Here is a 24328-nt window from a genome sequence, read left to right as displayed (position 1 = left end):
GTGGTATGTTTATTCAGCCATTTTATTTTGTAAGTTATTATTATGTTTATTGAATTGAATATGATAATTACTTTTTTTTATTATTATTTTCAGGAGACATAATAATCGGTTGAGGGAGACATACGGGGACGATCCTTTGACCCATCCGGAATTCGATCCGGATTTGTGGATGGAGGCTGGATCGTCAGGTGGACCCGATAAGAATCGGGTTTACGGGCTCTCCAACACTAGGGCCGACAACTTGCGGGCGACCCATACTGCTTCAACCATCGCGAGCTCTCAATCAGTATCGAGCTCCCAATCTAAGGAGTTTGTGGCCTTGCAGCAAAGGTGCGACCACCTATCAGAGGTGTACACACAACTCAAAGAACAATACACAACAGAATCTGCACAACAAAGAGCGGCCTATGAAGAGCTTCGTCAAATGATCATCAACATGACACAAGGCGGAACATGTGCACCCAATCCAAGTTGGCTGCATAATAGCCAGCCTCCTCCTCCTCCTGATCCTCCTCAACCTCCTTTATATGAATTTTTGATAAACATTATTTACATTTAAAATTTTATTTAATGTTTTTTTGAACAATTTCATTTTGTAATGAATATTATTTATCTTTCATTTTCTGTTTTTGATGCTTAATATAAATTTTATTTGCATAATTGGTTTTTATTACCATTAATCTATATCATTTTATATTATGTATTCTAAATAATTATAAAAAAAATAAAATAAAACATTACCAAGGACTTTACCGACGGACTAAATCCGTCGGCAATAAGATAGTAGCCGCGACCATCACACAACAAAATTTCCAGACGGATAAATTCGGTCGGTGTTTTCATTGACTCACCAAAGGATATACCGACGTAAACAATCCGTCAGTATTATAATTTACCGACGAACTTACAGACGGAATATTCTGTCGGTATTTCAACAATTTACCGACCAAATTATCAACGAAAACTAACTGTCGGTGAATCTGATATCACCGACGGAATAAAAATCCGTCAGTATTTGTGAAGCGGGAAAGTTTTTTTTTTTGGCGCGCAAATTCTGTCTGTAAAACCGTCGGTAAATGGTTTTTTTTTGTTTTTCCGACCGATATAGCGACGGAATGTGGAATCACCGACGAAAGGTAAGCCGACGGACGTATTCTGTCGGTAATGTAGTTGGTAAATAATTTACCGGCGTACATTCAATCACATACTGACGGAATATTGCCGTCGGTAAAACTGTGAATTCTTGTTGTGGAAGATATACCCATAAGAAATACTCTGATCCACGACACATTAGATCACGGAGCAAGGAATCAGAACCCAAAGATATGGAGAACAAGGTCAATGAAGCCAGCAAGAATATTTTTTAAATATGAAACGAATTGATTAACAAAGTTGACACGAGGATAATGAAAATTATCAAATGATAGGTTGGCAAGTGAAACTATCTTCAAAATAGAGAAGGTTGTTGATATAAGATTTTATAATTAGAGAATTCAAAGTTGAAATTTTATACATAATTTGGTATTATATTACGTGAATTAACATTTACAAAAAAATGTAGCATTTTTCCTACACTCATGATCAACTATCATTCGGGGTGGAAGAAGTTGGCATGTAGGCCTTTGGTAGCCAAATTCCAAACTGCGGCAACGACCAATAGAACACTCAGAACCATGCCTAAGCATATATCCAAGTCCTAGATTAAGACACCACATGACACCATGGCCCTTTTGATGGGGTTTCTTGATCGAAATCCACATGAAACATGGATAAGCCAGTGTAAGGGGTAACGCGATTCCTCCGATTAAAGCAGCCAGGCTAGGTAAAAATGGAAAAGCCACAGCTACAAAGAAGGCCAAACCTCCGATAAAAAGCCGAAACCCGGTGCGAACCCACCACGAGCATCGCTTGTTCTTCATGCAAGTGTACCTGAATTCCAGGCTGTCGAAAACTGGCATGGCGTAGATTTGGAATGAACTAAGGCAGTGAATCACTACTAGCAAGGATATTATTCATTTCCTTTATTATCTTTTTGTTAACCACCTGCAACAAGGCTATATATATTAATTTTATTGCTGTTTGCATGGATAGAAACTATAAAAGAAGCATCATGTAAGAATATTCACAATTCCACCAATGAAATCTACCAAAATTGGGATTTCTGATACTCATAAAGGATCAAATTTCTACCAAATGAGCCGGTGTTCTAGATATAAAATATATAAAGAAGTCACGATGCTGAATTCAACATTACCTTTTCTCATCCCATTAGATTGGGAACTGAGCACACCATGTAAAAGTGTAAATGGAGCTGGTTCATAAACTTAACTTTTCCTTTCTTTTCTCTTCGGCTAATTTTTTATTTTAAAAAATTAATAATAATACTCAACCAGCAAATATCCCATAATTTTCCAATTATTTTTTCAATTTACTCCTAAAAATAGATTTGACAAAGAAACTTATAAAATAGAGAGAAAAACCTTAACTCATCTTCATCGTCTCTTTACAACTTCTTATTCTAAGTATGCAAGTCATAAAAAAAAAAGGAAAATCAAAGAAAGTCTTATAAACCCATACAACAAACCTAAATTGAAAATCCTGATGGAATATTTTTGTCGGTAATTTGAGGTCGAAATTACTGATGGAACTTTTTCCGTTCGTAATTCAATCGGTAACTACCAACAAAAAGTGTCTGTCAGTAGTTACCGACTGAATTACGGATGGAAAGTTCAGAATAATAATAAAAAAAAGGCGGGTCGCTGACGTGGAGGTTTTGGCAAGGTGATTTTTACCGACGGAATCACTGACGGATTCAAAACGGCAGCCCCGTACAGTGACGTGATCGGTTCACCGTTAAAAATGTTGACGGAATCATCGAGGGATTTGAAATGGATGATCCGTACGGTGACGTGACCGGTTCACCGTTTAAAATGCCAACGGAATCACCGAGGGATTCGAAATGGCAGATCCGTATGGTGACGTGTCGATTTTTCCGTCAGAATAGCCGACAGACTCACCGATGGAAAATGTTAATATATGCCCTCTCTGCCGACCCTCTCCTCCCCTATTTCTCCTTCTTCTTCCTAATCCAAACTCTCCCCATCTGCAAACAACCAGCCCCCCCTCCCCTCAAACAAAAATCTCTCTCATCTCAGCACAACAAGTTATATTTCTTGAAGTTTTGTGGTCACAGCATCCGTGTTTTGATTTACTAATGAATTTTATCAATTTTTGTAAGTAATTCTATCTTTTTAAATTTCAACATTTAAATGTCAATTTTATTGTTTTTTCAGTATATGTATTTTGTTAGTAGATGTACATGTTTTATTGTTATTTCTCAAACAAACTTGTAGTATATGAATGAATAATTTTATACCTGTTATGGTTTGTTTTAGATTTTGTAAGATTGTATTTGTTTGTAAATTGTTAAAACTTTATGGAATTACCGAATTACATGTGTTGTTTGGAAATAATTAATAGCTTGCTTAACGGGTCCATTTTAAGTTTTATCAATGGTATTGCAGAGTGGTAATTTTCGTAAATTTATATATATTAATTTGTATGGACGTTGATAAATGATAATAAATATTTAATATGTATGAGAAGTTGTGATTGGTTTGTTAGATAATCTCGAGGTAAAGTAATATTTTTGCAAGTTTATTTACTTAACTTAGTTAATTAATACATGATGTCATCATAATTTTATAGAGGTTCGATATAAGTCATGGATGATCGTTCATGGATGTATCGAGATTCACCCCAAGGATTGTGAAGGATGGATTATTGTAACGGTGTTCAGGGTTTTATTAATTTCGCAACATCTATTCCCAGAAATTTTACTGGAGGCGGTATTAGGTGTCCATGCAGGAAGTGTCAAAATAAAAAGTATCTGCATCCAAATGTTGTAATGATGCATCTTCTACACAAAGGGTTTATGGAGAATTACCAGTGTTGGTATGCACATGGAAAAGTATTTGTTAGTAAGAGGAGAATGGGAGAAACGGTGGTTGGGTTAACTTCTAGTGCTAGCAACATGCATGAAGCGGCAAATGACAACACTAATCCTTACAGAAATATGGTTATGGAAGCAATGAGAATGAATCAAGATAGTGTCAGTCAATGTCCAATCGTAAAAGAAGAACCTAATGCAGATGCAGCTAGGTTTTTTGATTTGTTGAAAGATTCTGATGAAAATGAATCAAGGTAATGTCAATCAATGTCCAATCGTAGAAGAAGAACCTAATGCAAATGCAACTAGGTTTTTTGATTTGTTGAAAGATTCTGACGAACCATTATAGGATGGCTACACAAACCACAATAAATTATCGGCCGTAGCACATGTGTTCACCATCAAGTTAGATCACGGGTTGAGTGAGGCCGGGTATGACAAAATTATTGAATGGGCGAGAAGCATTTTACGTGAAGGGAACAGCCTGAAAGAGAACTTCTATGCTGCGAAGTCCATGATGAAACCCCTCGGTTTAGGATACCAGAAAATTAACATGTGCCCTAACTTCTACATGTTAAACTACCTTGTGGTCGGCCCGTAGTGCTTCAACTGTTGGGAGCTCCTAATCAATATTGAGCTCCCAATCTAAGGAGTTTGTGGCCTTGCAGCAACACACAGCTCAGCTCACCGAAAAATACGACCACCTATCAGAGGCTTACACACAACTCAAAGCGTCTCAAGCACAACAAAGAGTGGAGTCTGAACAACAAAAAGCGGCTTATGAAAAGCTTCGCGAAATGGTCATGAACATGGCATCACATAGTGAAACATGTGCGCCTAATCCTTTTTGGCCATATAACCACCAGCCTCCTCCTCCTCCTCCTCCAGCTCCATCTTTATATTAATTTGTAATAAACATTATTTACCTTTAAAATTTCATTTAATATTTTTTTTGAAACACATTCAGTTTGTAATGAATATTATTTAACTTTGATTTTTTTTTTAATGTTTAATATAAATTTTATTTGCATAATTGGTTTTTATTAGCATTAATTTATATAATTTTATATTATATATTCTAAATAATTTTTAAAAAACAAATTTAGAAAAAAACTATTACAAAGGGTTTTACCGATGGAATGAATCCATCGGCATTAGTTTCCACAATCACCGACGACTTTCCAGACAGATACATTCGGTCGGTAATTCATACTTTCATCGATAGCTTTACTGACGGAATAAATCCGTCGGCATTTAATAGTAGCTGCCACAATTACCGACAAATTTACAGATGGATATATTCGGTCGATATTTCAAACACTCACCGACAAATTTATTGACGGTACATTTTCGTCGGTAACTCATGATATCACCGACGGAATAAAATCTGTCGGTATATTTCAAGTGGGAAACTTTTTTTTTTTGGCTCGCAAATTCCGTCTGTAAAGCCATTGACAAATTGTTTTTTGTTTTTCCAACCAATATAGCAACAGAATATGGAATTAGCGATGAAAGGAAAGCCGACGGACGTATTCCATTGGTGAAGACGTCGGTAAATAATTTACCGACGAACTCGTAATCACACACCGACAGAATATTTCCGTCGGTAAAACTGTGAAATCATGTAGTGGATTGACAACCTCTGTTTGTATACCACTTTGTGAATTGTAAGTAGAACTGAAAGCCAATTTAGTCAAAAAAAAAAAACTTGTGAACGTTACATCAAGATCACTCAATGGTTTCAAGCAAGCCATGAAGTTTGAAAATATTATCAAAGAATAACCGGGCTACACTCACAACAGTATATGGATGAGCAATAGGAAGGAGATATGCATGCATCGAAAAATGGTCTACCATAACCAGCAAAACAACTTTCCTTGGGAGGTAGGCAGTCATTCAAGGAAATCCATAGAGATATTCGACCAGGTCTTAAGTGGAATTGGCAAAGGTTGAAGAAGACCTGCTGGATGTAAGTTTTCAGCCTTGTGTTTTTGGCAGATAAGACATTGTCGCATAAAAGCTTGGATAAAAGTTTTCATTCCTTGCCAATAAAAGTCTTGAGCTATGCGATGAAGTGTTTTATGATAGCCCTCATGGTTACTATTATAGACAGTCGAGATTATGGATGGAACAAGAGGGGAATTGTGTAGCGAATAAACTGGTTGTTCAAAGAAAAGCAAGCCATCTTTATACTTCCAGGGTCCAATAGCTTCACTTGTTCTGTATATTTTCCTTCAACAATTGCGGGTCTGAATTTTGAATCTCAGTGTGAATGGAATCAAAAAGAGGCAAGTGGGGTATGAAGAGGTACGCAAGGCTGGGTTGATCCTCCAAGCGGTGGGATAAAGCATCTGCCTCTTTATTTTTTTTTCCTGGGCGATATGCAACTGCAAAATCAAAACCCATGAGTTTACTTAGCCAATGTTGTTGAGGCAAAGTGATGATACGTTTTTCTAACAAAAACTTTAGGCTGTAATGATCTGTCCGGATGAGAAAGAGGCGTCCCCATAAATATGCTCGCCAATGTCTGACTACTTTGGCTAAGCCAATGAGCTCCTTTTACTTAGCCAATGTAACGGAATGTAAGAGGTCTGCTGAAATAGGCAATTGGCTAACCTTCTTTTTGTAACACTGCTCCCATTCCCGTACTCGAAGCATCGTATTCCAAAATAAACAGTTTGGTGAAGTCGAGTTGTGCCAAAACAGGGGGTGCCTGCTGGTCATAGTAGTTTTTAAGTGCTCAAAAGCTTAAGCTGCCTCATCTGTCCATTTGAAAGAATCCTTGCGTAACATAGCTGTAAGAGGAGATGCAATTGTACCATAATTCTGCACAAACTTCCGGTAATAGCTAGTAAGTCCTAAGAAACCGCATAAGCCTTTCACAGTGCTTGGTTTTGGCTAATCAATCATGTCTGCCATTTTGTTGTTGTCTACTGCAACCCCTTCTCCTGATATGATATGGCCGAGGTAGGAGACTTGATGTTGAGCAATGAAGCACTTAAATTTCTTAAGAAATAATTGATGAGTAGTAAGGAGATCAAATACAAACTGTAAATGTGCTAGATGACCTACCCAAGAGTGATTGTAGACAAGAATATCATAAAAAAAAAAATAATAAGAATGAATTTATGTAAGTATGGCTGAAATATCTCATTCATCAAAGCTTGAAAAGTGTTAGGTGTGTTGGTGAGGCCGAAAAGCATAACCAAGAACTCGAAGTGGCTGTGATGGTGCGGAATGTTGTTTTCTCCATGTCTGTAGGGTACATTCTGATATGATGGTACACGCAAGCTTTGTGAAATATTTTGCGCCATGCAATTTCTCCAAAAGCTCATCAATCACTTGTATAGGAAATTTGTCCTTGATGGTCTTTGAATTCAGGGCCCTGTAATCCATCCAAAACCACCATGTGTTATCAGCTTTAATGACAAGAATGATAGAATTAATCTTGTTGTTTTATTTCAGTTTGTTTTGTTTTAATTCCAGCAGAGTTTAAGAGTAGACATAACCTTCCATATAGAAGTTATGATTTAGAGGTTATTTAGTGGACGTAACTTTTCATATAGCAGTTATGATTTCAAGGTTATTTAGAGGACGTAACCTTTCGTATTTGCTTCTATATATAATAAGAAAATCAGAAAATGATGCAGTAAGTTAAGCATCACAAAAAGGCCTCTGTTCTTTGATTATTTTGTCTCTGAATTTGTGTGAGTTTCTCAAATTGTGTGACTGGGCGTAAGAAAGAATAACCATCAAAGAAGGACTGGTGATGAATAAGAAGATTGACCAGGTCTGATGATGCCACGCTCCAACATATCTATGCATTGACTTTCAATTTCGTCTTTCTAAGCATGGGGATATCGGTATGGTCGAACTACTATGGGATGCGTTCCTGGCTCCAAAGGAATGCGATGGTCATGAAATCTGACTAGAGGAAGACCCTGCGGTTCTTGAAATACATAATCAAATTCTGCTAGGAGTCTGTTGAGCTCAATAATAATTAATTGATTACCCATCGCAATAGGAACATCCCAACTCTGACCTGGACTTTTAATTTTGTTGTCGTTTGCAACCACAACCTGCAACCTCTCTGTCCGTTCACAAGTAAGTCCCAATTTCATCACATATCTTGAATATAGAAAGCTATGAGTGCTACCCGAGTCAACCAGAATCATTAAGCTGTGTTCCCCAAGTTGGCCTTGAATTCTCGTTGTTCGGCCTCCTGAATTCTCTCCCGTGATAGCATGTAATGAGATTTCTGGTTCAATTTATGCTTCAAATTCATGATCATCAAGTTCATCAATCACTAGCCCAATTTCATCCTCATCTGAGTGGTAAGAGGCAATTTCTACCTTTTCTTCCTTTGGAATGTGTCGGTGGTGGAAGTAATGATCACAGCAGCTAAGCCAGGCAAACTAGTCATTTTTTCAGTCATAGAAAGGAAATTCTAGCCGGCTGTATCTAGGTGCTTGCATACTGATTAGTATTTAAAAGTGTATTTTTATCAAGGTTTTATATCATCATTTTGCACTTGAAATATCAATAACTCCTTAACTAAAGCATGTTTTATAATAACAAGTCTGATACTATAAAATGCCTTAATATATGGTAAATGTTCATCTTAAATGCAAGCCTATCACATAAATCAAAGGATTGATTGATGAGTTCAAGTATGGAAATTGAAAGGACAAGAGAGGGCCAAACTTAGAAAAGAGATGTTGGTGCAGTCCAAACTGGAACACTGTTCGGTAATTGGGTCATATCTCGAGTTCTAGATATCAAAATGATCTCAAATTTTTATAAAAATTAAGTAAGACATAGGCCTACAACTTTCATGTGGACACCAAGATCTAAGAAGGCCGTTTGCAAGTCCAAATTATAGCAACAACGGAGAAGTCTGAATCTGTCCTGCAGCCCAAACACTATTTATTGTTTGGCCCATATCTAGAGTTCTAGAAGTCCAAATGACCTCCATTTTTTTTTCCTGGAAATCTGAGTCAATTTCCTACAACTTTCATGTTTCCAAGTGGTCCCAGTTCTGATGCTAGCAATTTCATTTTATTCAGACAAGAAGATAAGGATTTTAACCAAGTCAAGAGTTTGTCACCCACTCAACAATTAGTCATCAAATCAATAATTCCAAATTTTGGCCTATAAAAGGAGGCATTTGCCATGCATTTAGAGGCTGGATTGTTCAGATCAAGAACTTGTTCTTCCTCTCTCTCTTTATATTTTTTTGTAATTTTTAAGTTTTGCTTTCATTAATATCTTGTTTATGCTTTTCATTTCCTTTCCTTTTCTTAGTTAACTTGTATCTTATTTATGTTCTTGTTTTGTTTATTTATGTTTCTCTTCTTTATTATGTTTAGCCAAGTTTATTATGTCAAGGTGAAAAGGTTACACTAATGGTGTAAGAATAAGTAAAGTATAAACTCAACATGGACCTTAATGTTTAATATTAACATGTCTTATCTTTTTATCTTACTAATTCTTAATACCTTGCTTGTTAAATGGTTAATCTAGATTTGTGTTGTATAACACTTGGTACAACAAAGGCTTGGCACTCTCATAGCCCAACCGTATGGTATTACCTACACTTTTGCTATGAAAGGAACTTGATTTGTTGTTAATATAAGTTAGCATCATGAATTCCTAAAAATATTTAAAAGTTTGGTGTTACGTAAATAAGATAATTAATATGATCATGTTAACAATTATAATGAGCTATTAATGACAAATCATCCGATTGGAACCTCCTTCGTGTGTGGTTTTGAAATTGAGTAATAAGAGTTTATATTATACTTGTTTGAAATACCATTAGTGGATCCTCTAACATTGACTTTTGTTTTTATCATTGTTTAATCCTTACAGTAATCTTCCATCTCAAAGTTCTCATTAATTTCTTCCTCTTTCTTTTTTGTTTATTACTACTACTACAACAACTACTACTATTATTTACATTCTTGTTATATTTTATGTACGTTAAGTATGCTTTGTGTTTGATCAAGGATCCTGACATTGTTGGTCTTGCCTTGTTCATTTGCATCATAAATCTATTTATATTATATAATATATCTCTTTTATCTTTTCATAAACTCAGTATATAGGCTGGAAACCTGTGACCCGATCTTTTAGATCATTCTCAGGTATAACAACGCCACGTACTGAGTATTATTATTATTACTATTAATATTATTATTACTATTACTATTATTGTTATTATTGTTGTTATTATTATTGTTGTTATTGTATTGTTATTTATAATTTATATAATTAACCTCTCTGTGGTTCGACCCCGGTCTTGACGGGTTATTTATTACTTCGACACTCCTACACTTAGGAGAAGACATCAATCTTTTGGTCGTGTCAAATTTTTGGGGCCGTTGTCGGGGAGGTAAATTGTTGTACAAATTATAGTATTTATTTTGTTTTCTCTTTTCACTTTTCTTATATCTAACTTTGTTTCTTTTGTTTTGTTTCATTTTCTTTTGTTTTCTTCTTCCTTTTATTCTCTTTCTACACGTGCATGAGTGTTTGGTCACATACATTAAGTGATAGACTTTGTAGGGTATCCTCATCATTTTCAGAAAATATAGCCGAAGAAGATAACTAGTCACTTTATAATGAGAATAATGAGAATAACTGTGTTAGAACACTTAGAGACAACATGAATCCCACAAGAACAAATGCACCCTCATGCATAGTTTTCCCTTCTGATGCATCCTATTTTAATTTTAAGCCATGCATTATTCAACTTTTACCTTCTTTTCATGGTTTAGATCTAGAAAATCCATACTTGCATTTGAGAGAATTTGAAGAAGTTTGTAACACCTATAATGACTTAAATTGTAGCATGAATGCCATTAGATTAAAGCTTTTTCCTTTTTCATTAAAAGATAAAGCTAAAACATGGCTACAAAATCTTAGGTTAGGATCCATTCGTGCTTGGGATGAAATGCAACAACAATTTTTAAAGAAGTTTTTTTCATCTTATAGAACCAACTATTTCAAAAGACAAATCACCACTTTCACTCAAAAACCAAGTGAAACATTTTACCAATGTTGAGATAGGTATCGAGACTTGCTTAATACTTGCTCTCATCATAGTTTTGAAACATGGAGATTGGTTTCATAATTTTATGAAGGATTAACACCTAAAAATAGGCAAATGGTTGAATTGATGTGCAATGGAACTTTTGAAGATAAAGACCCTAATGAAGCAATGGAGTACCTAGACTTACTAGCTGAAAATGCATAAAATTAGAACACTACAGGCACTTATGAGGCACCAATTAAAACCCAACCTCATACATCTAGTGGGGGTATGTATATCCTTAGGGAAGATCATGACCTCCAAGGCAAGTTTGCATCTTTAGCTAGAAAAGTCGAGGCATTAGAATTGAAAAAGAGTGGTCAATTAAAATCTGTTCAAGACATTGTGTGTCAAATATGTGAAACAAATGAACATGCAACCAATGACTATCCAACTTTGCCTTTTTTCAAGGAATGCCTCCATGAACAAGCCCATGCTTTAAACAGTTTCCAAAGGCCCAATCACAACCCATACTCGCAAACATACAATCCTAGTTGGAGAAATCACCTAAATTTCATTTGGAAGAGTGATAACAATAATGCACAAACTTCACAGCCACCGTTTCAAGCACATTATAATTTCTAAAATTCTCATGGATATGCACCTCCTTATGCTCCACCTCCTAGAAGAAATCTTGAGGAAACATTGCAAGCATTCATTGAAAAGCATGAGACAATCAACACTCAACTTGCTCAAAGCATCACAAATTTTAAAGATGCTCTTGAAAATTCACATACGCTCTCAGTTTTCAAGAGAAAGGTAAGTTTCCATCTCAACCACAACAAAATCCAAAGGGGCAATACAATGCAAATGCAAGTAGTTCTAGAAGCCAACACATGGATCAAGTCAAATCAGTCATAACTCTTCGCAGTGGTAAGGTTATTGAAAAACCCACTCTTGAATCTTGTGAGAAAGATGAAGAGTCAATCTCTGAGGGTAAGGAAGGGGTTGAATATGAACATTGTAAAGAAAAAACTGATTCTCCGCCAGCACTTCCATTTCCTCATGCCATGACCAAACAAAGGAAAGTCAATCACAATTCTGAAATCCTTGAAACTTTCAAATAGGTAAGGATCAATATACCTTTGTTAGATGCTATTAAACAAGTACCTTCCTATGCTAAATTTTTTAAAGATCTATGCACTGTGAAGAGAAAACTGAATGTGAAAAAGAAAGCATTTTTAGTCGAACAAGTAAGTGCTATTCTTCAGAACAATAATGCTTTGAAATATAAAGACCCTGGTTGTCCTATAATTTCTTCCTTTATTGGAGAACATAAAATTGAAAGAGCTTTACTTGATCTTGAAGCTAGTGTGAATTTACTTCCATATTCGATTTTTCAAAGTCTCAATCTAGGTGAGTTAAAACCAACTTTTGTAACTCTTTTACTTGCTGATAGATCTGTAAAAGTGCCTAGAGGAATAATTGAGGATGTGTTAGTACAAGTTGATAAATTCATTTACCCTGTACATTTTATTGTCTTGGATACATAACTTGTTGAAGCATGTAATTCAATTCCTGTCATTTTAGGACGTCTATTTCTTGCCACTTCTAATGCATTGATTAATTGTAAGAATGGACTGATGAAGCTATCATTTGGAAACATGACATTGGAGATGAATATTTTCAACATTTACAAGCAACCTGGAGATGATAATGATTTATAGGAAGTGGACTTTATTGAAAAATTAGTTCATGATCAATTTCAAACCACTTCTACTAAAACTGAGATTGATGAACATGACGAGTTGCAAATGGTTTATTTTCAGGAAGAAGCAAAGGCATGTAATTGGAGACCACAAATTGAAGAATTGCCACCACAATCAATTGAGTCCATACCTTCAAGTGTTCAACCACCAAAACCTGATTTGAAGCCATTACCAGTTAATCTTAAATACTCATTTTTAGGAGAAAATGAAACTTTTCTGGTAATAATCTCATCCAAACTTAATGCACATCAAGAAGGTAAGTTATTACAGACTCTGAAAATGCATAAAAATGCATTAGGATGGACCATAGCTGATATAAAAGGAATTAGTCCTTTGATTTGCACACACAGGATTTATTTGGAGGAAAATGCTAAACCATCTAGAGAAATGCAACGAAGACTTAATCCTAATATGAAAAAAGTAGTGAAAATGAAGTCATTAAGCTTCTAGATAATGGAATCATTTATCCTATTTCTGACAGCAAATGGGTAAGTCCTACCCAAGTTGTACCCAAAAAGTCTGGAGTCACTGTGATAACAAATGAGAAAAATGAGTTAATTCCAACTAGGACTATTACTGGTTGGCGCATGTGCATTGACTATAGGAAACTTAATTTAATGACTAGAAAAGATCATTTCCCTTTACCTTTCATGGATCAAATCCTAGAAAGAGTTGCAGGTCATGAATTTTATTGTTTCCTAGATGGCTATTCAGGTAACAAACGGCATTGTACTTGGTCACATTGTTTCATCGAAAGGAATTGAGGTTGACAAATTTAAAATCGAGTTAATTGCTGACTTACCAACACCAAAATCTGTTAAAGATGCTAGATCATTCTTAGGACATGTTGGTTTTTACAGAAGGTTCATCAAAGATTTTAGTGTAATATCTAAACCATTGTGTAACCTTCTAACAAAGGAAAATGTTTTTGAATGGACTGAACAATGTGAAAAAGCCTTTGTTAAACTTAAAAGCTTGCCTACTTCTACTCCTGTCATTCAACCTCCTGATTGGTCACTACCTTTTGAAATAATGTGTGATGCTAGTGATTATGTCGTAGGTGCTATCGTGGGACAAAGAAAAGATAAGAAACCTTATGTGATTTACTATGCAAGTAAAACTTTAAATAGTGCTCAAATGAATTACACTACCACTGAAAAAGAATTACTTACAGTAGTATTTGCATGTGACAAGTTCAGATCTTATCTTGTTGGCTCACCTGTTGTTGTTTTTAGTGATCATGCAGCATTGAAATATCTTCTCTCTAAGAAAGATTCTAAGGCTAGATTGGTGTGATGGATTTTGTTACTTCAAGAATTTGATATCACAATCAAAGACAAGAAAGGCACAAAAAATGTTGTCGCAGATCATTTGTCAAGATTGACAACCGATTCGAGATCTGACATCACACCAATCGATGACTACTTTCCTGATGAATCTTCATTTTCTGTCTCTACAATGCCTTGGTTTGCTAATATTGTTAATTTTCTTGTTTCAGGACAATTGCCAGCTCATTGGAGTACCCAAGACAAAAGAAAGTTCTTGAACGAAGTGAAGAACTTTTATTGGAATGACCCTTATTTATTCAAATATTGTCCTGATCAAATATTTTGAAGATGCATTCCTGACAATGAGGTGAGTAGTGTCATTAAATTTTGTCATTCTAAGGCATGTGAGGGTCATTTCTCATCAAGAAAGACAACTGCAAAAATCTTACAAAGTGGATTTTACTGGCCCACCATGTTTAAAGACTCACATGCATTCTGGAAGACTTGTGAAAATTGTCATAAGTTGGGATCTATTTCGAAATGTCACATGATGCCTTTAAATCCTATTCTTGTCATTGAGATCTTTGACTGTTGGGGTATAGATTTCATGGGTCCATTTCCTCCATCATCTGGTTTCTTGTACATATTGGTCGCAGTAGATTATGTTTCAAAATGGATAGAGGCAATTCCAAGTCGAAACAATGATCACAAAACAGTGATAAAGTTTTTGAAAGAAAACATTTTAAGTCGATTTGGAATCCCTCAAGCCATGATAAGTGATGGTGGAACACATTTCTACAACAAGCCATTTGCGTCTTTAATGAAGAAATATGGAATCACACACAAAGTTGCCACCCCTTATCACCCTTAGACGAGTGGACAGGTAGAACTTGCTAATAGGGAGATCAAACAGATCTTGGAGAAAACGATGAACCCTAATCGAAAAGACTGGTCTTTAAGACTTAATGATGCATTTTGGGCTTATCGAACTGCATATAAAATATCATTAGGTATGTCACCTTAGACTAGTCTATGGAAAACCTTATCACTTGCTTGTGGAAATTGAACATAAAGCTTATTGGGCTATTAAAGCTTTCAATTCAAACATTGATGATGCAAGTCAGCTGCGAAAATTGCAAATAAATGAGCTTGAGGAAACAAGAAATGATACATATGACAATTCAAGAATTCATAAAGAAAGAATCAAAGAGTTTCATGACAAGAAAATACTGAGAAAAACATTCAATGTTGGTCAAAAAGTCTTGCTTTATAATTCTCAACTCCATTTATTTCCTGGAAAACTAAGATCAAGATGGAGCGATCCTTTTATTGTGAAACGTGTGTATCCATATGGGGCCTGTGATATCGAAAATCCAAAGAATGGTAATGTTTTCAAGGTAAATGGCCATCGTTTGAAAGTTTATTTTGATAATTTCTCAGTTGAAAATGACTCTATTGAATTGGGTGATCCTGTATATAAAGATTGATTCTTTTTCTCACATTGTTTTTGTGTGACTTTTGTTTTGCTAGTCTTTCACCCCAGTCAAATGGCGGATAACGGTACTCCGTGACTCTTAAGTATGTTCTTTCAGTTTCCCATGATAACTGATATCTGTGTATATATTTGTGCAATTCTTTGCTCTTTCTCCTTTCTTAGAATCTCTCCCCCAATTCTCAGTTGAAAATGGACACCACTCTTGAAAAATTGAAAAAGTATTTTCCCGCTCTGCCTCAAAATGCGATTACAAAAATTTATCGTGCTAGGTGTGAAAGATTGAGGTTGTTAATGAACCATGGAATTCCTGAAGATATTCGTTGGCTAATTGAAGCAAAGGTCCGATTGTCAGGTGAGTCGTCCAATTCTTTCATTTCATACATGCCTGGAACAAGTAAAAGCACTTTTGCAAAGAAACATCATGGAAAACGACTGAAAGTCTGTCACAGATGTGCTAGATGGACTTGTAATGCCACATGTCGTTCTTTAGGAATGGTATTTGTAAACCGTGAAGATAAAATACAATTCATTAAGGATGGCCTGAGTAAGGGGTCTTTAGATAATCTTCTATTGACTCTTGAGAAGCACCCTAGTGGAGATGTGCATCATGTAATTCATGATTTATGGCCACAATTCCATAAAGAACATGCTCGACTTAGTCTTGGGAATCTGACTAAAAAAGACCATGTTTGCCAATTTTTAAGAAAAATGGATGGGAAGCCTATCCCCGACCCATAGAGGGCGTTTAAGATGTTCTTGAACGTAAAACCAAGGAAAGATGTGAGCCACAATCACAACTACCTGTACATGCACATGCTTTTTCAAAATAAATAAATAAATAAAGAGAGAGAGAGAGAGAGAGACTACGGCTGGCCTATATATAGGTGGTATGATTGCATTTTCAATTTCTCATGTATAAATTCTTCTCTTCCTTCCCTTCATTTCTACTCAACCCAAACATTCATCAAATATAGAAGTGTGTAGAAATGGTAGGTTCCTCAAGTCATCACATAAACAATATTTGTGTTTTCGTTGGATCCAGTCCTGGGAAAGAAAAGGAGTTTTTAGAATCAGCAAATCATCTTGGTTAGGTACTAGCTGAGCGAAAGATTCATTTAGTGTATAGAGGAGGTAGCCTGGGGTTAATGGGGGAGTGTCAATAGCTGTATTTTTAGGAGGTAGTCAAGTTTTGGGGGTAGTTCCCAAAGCTTTAGCACAAAGGGATATCATTGGAAAAACAATTGGAGAGGAATTACAGGTCCCCACAATGTCTGATCGACTGAATGCAATGTTTAACCATGCTAATGCCTTCATTGCCTTACCAGGTGGTCTGGGCACATTGGAAGAGATGTTTCATATTTCCTCTTGGGCCCAACTGCACATTCACCATAAACCCATAGGTTTGTTAAATGTTAATGGTTTTATGATAAGTTGTTGTCTTTTCTTGATCATGCTGTGGAACATGAATTTCTAACATCTTCAACACGACAAATCATAATCTCTGCTGCTACTGCTGAACAATTGATTGACCAACTATAATATTTCATCCCTGTAATTAATCCCTCCATGAGTTGCATAAATTGGTCAACTAAGGAAAGTCGTAAAAAGATTAGATTAGATTTGAGCCTACGTTTGTAAATATTTGCATCTTTTGGTTTTATTATTGTGTTTTGTTGTTTCTTATATTTGTTTAAGTGTGTTTCAGGTTTGTCAGTGTTTGCTATTTCAGGTGATGTCTTCTATACTCTATCTTTCTACCTTAAGACAGTGAGGACAATGTCTCATTTTGGTTGGGGGGAAAGGGTAGTAGTTGATATCTTAAAAAAAAAAAAAAACTATATGTTGAAGTTATATGTGTGAAGAATCATCCTAACCCGAGGAAGTTAACCTTAAACATTAGAGCAAAAATTTGTTTTTCTTCCAAGTAAAGCCCCATAACTATATGTTGATATTTTGAACACAAAAGAAAGGTTTAGTAATATCTTGTTTAAGAGGTATTGAGCAGATATATGAATTTAATGAGAATTTGTTTATCTGGATAGATTAATGGAAGTTGAATGATGAATGCCTTGCTTTATGGAACTTGCAATTTTTTTTTTCTATTTTAACGCTTGGGGGGAAAGGGTAGTAGTTGATATCTTAAAAAAAAAACTGTGTTTTCTATTTCATAAACTATTTGCAAAACTATTGTTACTAGGATGACACAGTAAAAGGAGTTCTTTTGTTAAAGTGACTTTTGAGACGCATCTTAGTAAACATTCTTAACAAGTTCTATCAGAATACTTCTTAAAATATTCAGGTTTACAAACTCTCGTATTGTTAGCCCTTGATTCTGCTCATATGCTCATTTAACAAGTATTTTTAAATCTTCATTTTCACACACAAAATTTTGTTTTTCTTCCAAGTAAAGCCCCATAACTATATTTTGTTATTTTGAACACAAAACAAAGGTTTAGTAATATCTTGTTTTAGAGGTATTGAGCAGATATATGAATTTAATGAGAATTTGTTTATCTGGATAGATTAATGGAAGTTGAATGATGAATGCCTTGCTTTATGGAACTTGCAATTTTCTTTTTCTTTTTTTCTATTTTAACGCTTTGATTACTAGGGATTAGTAATAAGCTGGTTGGGGGTGTGATTAGTACTTAAAAGTACATATTTATCAAGGTTTTATATCATCATTTTACACTTGAAATATCAATAACTCCTTAACTAAAGCATGTTTTATAATAACAAGTCTGATACTATAAAATGCCTTAATATATGGTCAATGTTCATCTTAAAAGCATGCCTATCACATAAATCAAACGATTGTTTGATGAGCTCAAGTATGGAAATTGAAAGGACAAAGAGAGGGCCGAACTTAGAAAAGAGATGTTGGCGTAGTCCAAATTGGAACACTATTTGGTAATTGGGTCATATCTCGAGTTCTAAATGTCAAAATGATCTCAAATTTTTACAAACATTCAGTAAGACATAGGCCTACAACTTTCATGTGGACACCAAGATCTAAGAAGGTCGTTTGCCAGTCCAAATTATAGCAACAACGGAGAAGTCCGAATCTGTCCTGCAGCCTGAACACTGTTCAGTGTTTGGCCCATATCTAGAGTTCTAGAAGTCCAAATGACCTCCATTTTTTTTCCTGGAAAGCTGAGTCAATTTCCTACAACTTTCATGTTTTCAAGTGGTCCAAGTTCTGATGCTAGCAATTTCGTTTTATTCAGACAAAAAGATAAGGATTTTCACCAAGTCAAGAGTTGCCCACCCACTCAATAATTAGTCATCAAATCAATAATTCCGAATTTTGGCCTATAAAAGGAGGCATTTGCCATGCATTTAGGGGCTGGATTGTTCAGATCAAGAACTTGCTCTTCCTATCTCTCTTTATATTTTTTTGTAATTTTTAAGTTTTGCTTCATTAATATCTTGTTTATGCTTTTCATTTCCTTTCCTTTTCTTAGTTAACTTGTATCTTATTTATGTTCTTGTTTTGTTTATTTATGTTTCTCTTCTTTATTATGTTTAACCAAGTTTATTATGTCAAGGTGAAAAGGTTACACTAATGGTGTAAGAATAAGTATAGTATAAACTCAACATGGACCTTAATGTTTAATATTAACATGTCTTATTTTTTTTATCTTACTAATTCTTAATACCTTGCTTGTTAAATGATTAATCTAGATTTGTGTTGTATAACACTTGGTACAAAAAATGCTTGGCACTCTCATAGCCCAACTGTATGGTATTACCTACACCTGTGCTATGAAAGGAACTTGATTTGTTGTTAATATAAGTTAGCATCATGAATTCCTGAAAATATTTAAAAGTTTGGTGTTACGTAAATAAGATAATTAATATGATCATGTTAACATTTTTTAATGACCTATTAATGACAAATCATTCGATTGAAACGTCATTCGAGTGTGGTTTCCAAATTGAGTAATAAAAGTTTATATTATACTTGTTTGAAATACCATTAGTGGATCATCTAACCTTAACATTTGTTTTTATCATTGTTTAATCCTTACAGTAATCTTCCATCTCAATGTTCTCATTAATTTCTTCCTCTTCTTTTTTACTACTACTACTATTATTATTATTTACATTCTTGTTATATTTTTATGTACGTTAAGTATGCTCTGTGTTTGATCAAGGATCCTGACATTGTTGGTCTTGCCTTGTTCATTCGCATCAGAAATCTATTTATATTATATAATATATCTCCTTGACCTTTTCATAAACTCAGTATATAGGCTGGACACCTGTGACCCGATCTTTTAGATCATTCTCAGGTATAACAACGTCACGTACTGAGTATTATTATTATTATTATTATTACCATTAATATTATTATTACTATATTACTATTATTGTTATTATTGTTGTTGTATTGTTATTTATAATTTTATACAATTAACCTCTCTATGGTTCAACCCCGGTCTTGCCGGGTTATTTATTACTTCGACACTCCTACACTTAGGAGAAGACATCAATCTTTTGGTCGTGTCACATACGTCCCTCCAAACGGTTAACCATTTGAGGATGTCCTCTTAGTCCCCTGTTCACACTTCCATCATCTTTGTCACACCCGACATCGCGGCGACTCTAAAAAATAAAAGTATATCATGGAAAGAATGGATTTTTGGCATCTGGTTCTTTTAAGGAAAAAATGTCTTGTCTAAGGAGTCGCCACCTAGTATTATGGTCACTAGGAACCCTAACTGGTCAACAGAGATTATATGGCTCGGGATTGGTTATGTAAAGTAGAAGATATTATCACCCCTTAAAAGTTCTGCTAAAGGCAGACTGCATTGCTGGTTTTGTCTTAAATTGCTAAATGTTTATTAGTTTACGCTATGATAATTTGCTTATAATATTCCTGACTCTAGCGTCAGTGTAAATTCAACTACGAATATCTCCAACTCTGGCATTGGTAAATATTACGTAGCTATAAAATAAATTAGATCAATATTTTTTATTCCATACTCTAGCGCCAGTGAATAAAAAAAAATTTATTTTTACGCATGTACATATTTTTTTATTTTTCTAGCTAAATAAAAATAAAATAATATAAATTTAAACCGGTATTTTTATTCCTGACTCTAACATCAGTGAATAAACCAATAAATTTACATTATTTTTATTCATGGATACACATTTTTTTATTTTTTATTTTTTCTACTTTTTTTATTTTTCTGTTTTTTATTTTTTTTGACGAGTTGGGCCCAGCTCAGCCCACATAGGCTGGGCTGGACCCAGCCAGCCCAGCCCAGTCACTGGCCCAAGCCCAGTGACCCGGCTGGGCCACACGAGGCACACGTTCATCTAAATCAACGCGTGCATGGCCCTTGATATTGAATTCAAAACAGATGGCGAAAATTAATTAACAAACAGCGAGCAACTGAATTTGGGTTAACACAGAGCAGAAGACTTACCTGGTTCTTTTGCAAAGAATTTGTGCGTAATTGATGAGGGCGACGCTTCTACCTTCGACTTTCTTATTACTCCTTTTACTTGTCTCTCACGTTGTAATTCCTTTCCTGTGTCTCTGTTTCGGCTTGTTTTTTTTTCGTTTCTTTACTCTGTTTTCAGAACACCATCTCTCTCTCTCTTGGCCGGTTTTTCTCTCTTGTTTTTCTTAAGTCAAGAACTGGTGAGGGAAGCCTATTTCTGGTAAATGAGGAGTTCTGGAGATGAACCTAAAAGTTCTGTGCTTTGCTTGTGTTTCTCTTCTTTCCGGTTTTCTTTCTTCTCTCTCCCTCTCTCTCTTGGGTTTTTCTTCCCCTTCTCTGATCTCTTTTTTTGTTTTTCCCTATTTGTTCCTGGCTTTTTTTTTTTGTTGTGTTCCTGTTTCCCAGTGTTCTTTCCCCTGCGTTTTTTGTTTTTCAGTCCCTCTCTCCTTTTCCTGTTCTCGGTCTCCCCTGCTCTCAGTTTCCGCCATTTTTTTTTCTTTGGTTTCTTTCTTCTCTGGTCTTTTGTGGTTTCCCCTATCTTTCTCCTCCGCTGCTCGTGGCCTCCTCTGTTTCTTTGAGAAAGAAAACAGAGGAATCGCAAAATCTGATTTTTAATTATGCTCTTTTTTTCTCTCCCGTCCGCCCCTTGTGACCTTTCGTTCTCCTGGCTTTTATAGCCAGAGAAACATATATGTTTCTTCCAACCATTGCTTGCAGGTGTATGATGGGGCAGCGGGATCATCCGTTGAAGAAGATGAACAGCGTATCCACAGACGGCGTCGTTTTGAAATGTTTAATGATGATTTGTGTTTTGGCCCATGAAGTTTTTAAAAGTTTTTTAATTAAGCCCTGGTTTTATAAACTGCGCAAGCCCCCTGCAATTTGCACGCAATTTTTTTTCAATGTAGTCCTTGGATTTTAATTTGTTGCAATCGTGCCCCAATTAACCCCAAACTTTGTTATTTCTTCAATTAATCCTGATTTAATTAATTTAATTAAATCCAAGTCCAATGAAGTCTCAAAACTTATCGATTCTCCAATTTAAACCCTTGATTGGATTGGATTAAAATTAATTCCAAGCTTAATTAGTCTCAAAACTTATCAATTCTCCAATTAAACCCTTGATTGGATTAATTAAGATTAATTCCAAGCTTAATTAGATTAATTCCAAAGTTTAATTTAAATCCCAAAAACTTCCAATCATATTGCTCTTAACCCAAATTTTAATTCATTCTTCATTTATTTCATTTTACTTATTTTTTCATCATTATTATTTTTTTATCACCGTCATTTTTTTTTATCCTTTTCAGTAAAATAAAATAATAATAAATAATTAAAATAAAATGGTCAAAAATTGGGGTTATGACAATCTCCTTGATGAACCTCTAATCTGATTGCAGCCAAGCCACAAGAAAGTTCTTCAATTCGAGCATAAAAAAGTTGCTCCCTCTCGGTTCTAACTTTCTATCGATTCTCCTGATACATCTTCATGAAGATCTCAAATTGTCTGTAAGTTGTTATAGGAATTACACATAACTTCCTGCTCTGATAACAATTTGTTATGGTCCTGAAATTGTGATCGAGTTACAGGGCGATTGAGTGTAAAATTCACTTATAAAGAATGAAGTTTGCCTATGCTTGTATTGGTAAATCTCACTTCGTACCTTTTAATTTATGTTCATGGATGGTTTGGTTTTGTTTCTAAAATTTAGTTTTGTTGTTTTAGCACTAAGATCGGGATTGGCATTGAAGCACTCAATTGATGTGGGTGTTGGTGTCATAGATGCTGATTACAGAGGCCTGATAGGGTTATTACTCTAATGTTGATTTTGAGGTAAAGGTTGGCAATGGAACTGCATAGTTGATTCTTGAGAAAATTGCAACTCCTGATGTGAGGGTTTTGGATCTACTGGTGTTTGAGCTTTCTTTGATTTGTAATGTGTTTTCATAAATGTTTCTGTTTCTTGGTGTTTAAATTCAGCAAACAGATGGTAGACTACGCAGTAAAAGTTTTGGGTTTGGTGAAGGACTTCCTTTGTTTAATGAAGATAGGGGTGTTTTATGGTTTCATTTCCTTTTTTATCTTTTTATTAACCACCTGCAACAAGGTTGTATATATTTTATAGCATCATGCAAAAATATTCACAATCCACCAATGAAACTACCAAAATTGGGATTTTTTATACTCCTAAAGATCAAAATTTCTACCAAATGAGTCAGTTGGTCCATATATAAAATATATAAAGAAGTCACAAAGCCAAATACAGCAACACCTTTCATTGTTCCATTGGATTGGGAATTGAGCGCACCATATAAAAGTGTTAATGGAGCTTTGCTCATAAACTTAACTTTTCCTTTCTTTTTTCTTTTGCTAAATTATTGTTTTTTAAATTTATAATAATACTCAGACGCAAGCAAATATTTCCTAAACTAATTTTCTAATTATTTGTTGCCTCCGGATGTCCGTGGTCGCACAAATTATTACCCTAGCTTAAAACAGAACACACAAGATAGTATTAGAGCAAGCAAGGGGTCGATCCCACGAGGAAGATTTAGTTCAGATTTTTAATGCTATACGTTATGCAATTTGGGGGTTTTTTGATTTGTGATGATCTAAAATATAGAAGAAATTAAACTAGCTAACAAAATTAATTGAAATCGAAATTTATCAAGAAACAAACCTTGGTCGCAAGCACACATCCACCAACAAAAGATTGCAGTTTTTATGTTCTGAAATTTTATCTTTTCTTAAACGTTGATTAATTAACATATCCGTCGTATAACTAATCCTAACCAACAACAATCAAGTGTCCGCACTAATGATTCAATTTAATGGCAGCTTTAAAGAACTAGATAATTTCATCAAGATGAAACATCCAAGATGTCCGCAACTTGTGTCACTTTGTTTCAAATATTCCCTAAAAGTTCAATAATGTAGTTCCAACCGACAATTATCAAGCTTAGTTGCTTCACAAGTTCGTATATCACACTCCGGTTTTTTGATATTAAAACTTAGCAATAGAATTGTTCACAACAATAACTTAGAGTCCGCTCTAGCAATTATCAACAACAATCAATAGAAATATGCATAGAAAAACAATCATACTCCATTCATAACATAAACTGAAAATAAAAGGAAGAATAAATCTCATAGTTCTTGAAATCCGAAGGTTTGTTTGTGTCCTTAGGGCAACGGCCAAGAAAAGAGCTTAGCCTTGCATAACTACTTGAACAACTACTCCTAAATAATGAAGAGAGCATAATTTTTGGGTTTTGTAGAGGAGAGATTTGTGTTTATTCTCTTACTGGGCTGCTGCCTCCTTCTTCTCCTCTTTCTCAAATCTCTCTTTCCCTTTTA

The 24328-nt window shown here is 35.0% G+C and overlaps 2 pseudogenes; both read left to right on the top strand.

The window, feature by feature from the left end:
- Positions 1-11805, top strand: part of LOC140954556 (uncharacterized) — a 104358-nt pseudogene extending 92553 nt beyond the window's left edge.
- A 1978-nt stretch (positions 11806-13783) lies between these two features.
- Positions 13784-24328, top strand: part of LOC140954555 (uncharacterized) — a 61426-nt pseudogene continuing 50881 nt past the window's right edge.

Source organism: Populus alba, chromosome 14 (genome assembly GCF_005239225.2).
Source record: "Populus alba chromosome 14, ASM523922v2, whole genome shotgun sequence".
In the NCBI taxonomy this organism is placed as follows: Eukaryota; Viridiplantae; Streptophyta; class Magnoliopsida; order Malpighiales; family Salicaceae; genus Populus; species Populus alba.
This window is presented reverse-complemented; position numbering and strand designations above follow the sequence as displayed.